The sequence below is a fragment of the Platichthys flesus genome, chromosome 10 (assembly GCF_949316205.1).
Source record: "Platichthys flesus chromosome 10, fPlaFle2.1, whole genome shotgun sequence".
NCBI classification, from domain to species: domain Eukaryota; kingdom Metazoa; phylum Chordata; class Actinopteri; order Pleuronectiformes; family Pleuronectidae; genus Platichthys; species Platichthys flesus.
Genome location: NC_084954.1, coordinates 20,533,234 through 20,536,945, shown reverse-complemented (window position 1 = coordinate 20,536,945; position 3,712 = coordinate 20,533,234).

Genomic DNA, 3,712 nt, shown 5'->3' with positions numbered 1-3,712 from the left:
TCCTTATCAGAATTGGTGTTAAATTAACTCTTTCCATAGTGTTAAAATTTCAGAGTTAAATTAACTCAAAATTGAGTAAAAATTTAACACTGGCTAACACTGTACAGTGTTAATGGAACTTAACACTACAGGTTAAATAACTCTGGAGAGAGTAAATATGACTCTGAGCAGTGTTGATAAGTTACTCTACTGTGGTGACAAATCAACTCTGATTCATATACTTTTTAACACTGAATGGAGTTCTTGAAGGTTAACACTGGAGGCTCATATAACTCTGATTACTGTTAATTTTACACAGTACAGTGTTGATGATTTACTCTGTGCTGTGAAAAAACTACTCAGAAAGAGTCAAATCTTAACACTGCACAGATCAATATGTTGTTACTTTTACACCTTTGTAGTGTCAAATTGCCTCTATCTATAATATACTTTTAGAAATACCATTTAATAAAAACAAGTGACCACCAAAATGCATTAAACTTCTCATTTTTTATTGCACAAAGTACCTTCTAAAAATGCATTTAACATTTGGAATCAACCTTTATAGTTGTACAAAATAAATACAAAGTGAATAGTTGTGCAATGGGTGTGTGTGCCTGCCGTGCCAAGCACCCCAAAACAATAACTTGTTCACATGTAACATAACAGTAAGATTGTGTTAACAGTGCAATGGGTGTGTGTGCCTGCCGTGCCAAGCACCCCAAAACAATAACAGTTAACAGTGTACTTGCCATGCCATTACAGGGCTCAAAGTGAACTTTACATCATCTGAGCTAGATGGTTGCAGTCATGCCAAGCAACTGATCCAGTCTGCATAAAAACATTACTTAAAAAACAAGTTAACTTTTGATCAGTCTTACAATGCCACCACTTTAAAACACTGACCCATAGTCTAGTAGGAAGGAGGGGTCCCATTGTCCCAGAGACAAACGTTTTTGAAACATGTTTTTTTAGGACCCTGAAGGTGTCTACGTAAGATTTTTGCTTGTTGCCCGGGTCAACTAATGTCCCATGGGGGTTTATTGGTGGCCATTTTGAATTTGTCCACACGAATGGTCGAAAACACCAATAAACCACCAATTCAAAATGGCCACCAATAAACCCCCATGGGACATTAGTTGACCCGGGCAACAAGCAAAAATCTTACGTAGACACCTTCAGGGTCCTAAAAAAACATGTTTCAAAAACGTTTGTCTCGGGACATTGGGACCCCTCCTTCCTACTAGACTACCTAGGTCTGCATAAAATGGCAATATGGAACAATATATAAGGCAGTATCAGTTGTACCATACTTCATTTGAACATCAAATGGTTTGAAGTAAAAAAGATTATTTATGTGCAACACTTTAAGAACTTTGTCTGGATGCAGCTTGACCTTAAAAGCATGGTAATGGTTATCAAAACAGATGGTTTCCATCAATTTTCCACAGAGCAAAACACAATCATCTTTTACAGCAATCATGTCAATCTTACAAAATACAGGCATCTCACATGCTACCTCAGTGCATACAATGAAGTCACAACGGTATTCCGTACCATGATACTTTATCCATTTTGCAGAAAACACACTGGTTGACAAAATAGTTCCAAATTTTTCCGCTATTGCTGCTCCATGTTTTGAGTCATAAAGTGTCACAATTTTTCCTGGACCTACAATTAATCTTTCTTTGCTAAAAGATTCATGATACATTGCCATATATCTTTGGTGCTTTTTGGCTAATGTTGTTGTTATGTTTTTAAAGCTTTTTAATTGCTGTTTGAAGAAATTATGTTTGGCTTCGTAACGCATACACCATGTGTGTAAAATTGGACCAATGTGCCTAATGCAGCTAGGATAATGTATCATAAAATGATGCTTTGGCAAGAGATTTCTTTCAGGAAATAATTGCTTGAACAGCCGATGATGATCAGTGATTAAATGTTTGAGGTATATGGTCATGCCTTCTGACAAGACTGGTGAGAATACAATGTTAACAATCTGAAGAAGCAAAAGTAGGAGATGCCAGTGTTTATCATCTGTCTCGATCAAATCACCAAAAAGCAAAGGCATATTGTTCAATAAACACCAAGCCTGTATGGCATTCAACCCCAAATCATTACTTTCATCCATCATTTTATCTGTTGGCAGAGGTGGACGGTTTCGCTGCTGACTGAAACCATAGTCATACGCATGTATTCTACCAGCCACTTGTTCAGCACTTAGGCAGTTGCCTTGGATGTATTTCAGAATCAGTTTCACCTCGAACTGCCCAACTCCCTCTAAAATATCGTGCATGATATCAACTGCAAAATTGCTGGCTGTGTTGAAATACTGAAGTGAATTCAACAGACAAACACGTTTGACACCATATACATGTGGCAACCTTGGATCTGTTTGTACAGTTTGACAGTGCTGTGCATGTGAATCAACAGTTCTTAAGACAACTTCCGGGTCATCTTCACAGAATACAGTTTGGAAAGAGTGTTTCTCAAGGAGACAGAAACGACAGCAATATCGCGCCCCAAATGACTCTACAAAGCCAAAGAGACCATGCAAACCAAGATTGTCCCCAGTGACCTGAACTACAGTACCATGAATAACATGTTCAAAAGTTGGAATTTTAAGTCCCTCTGTCTCAAGCACTTTCAGATCATTAATAAGTGGTTCCAGTATCAAATTAAAACTGTATCGCTTTATGTCCTGTGCATGAAATAGAGCACACAAATGAATATTAATCAAAGACGAATTAAAGATTGGGGGGTAATTTCTTAAAGTAAAATATATAGCACCTAATTTATGTAAACCCCTTTTTGGTCCCAAGACATTTGCAGTTTCGAAGTCGTCGTAAAAGAGCTGGATCTGCAAGGCATCTTTTTCTATAGAAAATAGGGGACTTTGGTTAAAATAGGTGGCATCTCTCAAGTCTGCATACACACCTTCCTTGGGAATATACCTGGGCTTGAACAAGTCTGCAGATTCTTTTTTTTGTAAAATACTCTTCAGTGTTTCCAAAATGGGAACATATGCAAACATATCAGTTACAAGGACTTGGTCATATGTCCCAGTAGTTTTGTTTCTTCTGCTGTCAAATCTTGTGCCAAGCACTTTTTGTACAGGCTCAACAAGTCCCCATTTCTCTCTTAGGTGTCTGCTTAGTTTTGCTTCTGTATTTAAAGGTGTGAATGGGTTTTCCAACATTTGGAAGGATTGCTCTATTTTGTTCCTATTTTCTGTATCCTGTGGAGACAAGCACTGTAAAGCTACATCTTTAGCCTGACTGTGAACCTCAAAAATCACTTCTTCCATTGATGAGACAAATCTCTTAACATTAGACTGACTTAACCCTGCTGCTTTGAGTTGTGCAATAGCTGTGGCACACATATCTAAAGGGCTGCTACTGGACCTTGTCAACGGGGTAGATGTTGAGGCTGTCTCTTCTACATTGGCTGTCACCTGCTCTCCTGCTTCACCAATATCTGCTCTGCTTAAATTGACGTCATTATCAACTTGTTGGTCAATATTGTCAGTGTGTTTGGTGTTTAAATGTTTCCTAAACCCAGAAAAAGTTCCAAGCACACGGCCACATCCAGACTGAGCACATTTAAGGCGAAGATATTTTCCATCCAAGTAACCATGAACAACTCGTAAATGCCTAACAAGGGTATTTGTGCAAGTTAACTCAGTCTGACAAACAAAGCACTTCATGACAAACAGATCAATACTGTTCAAGTA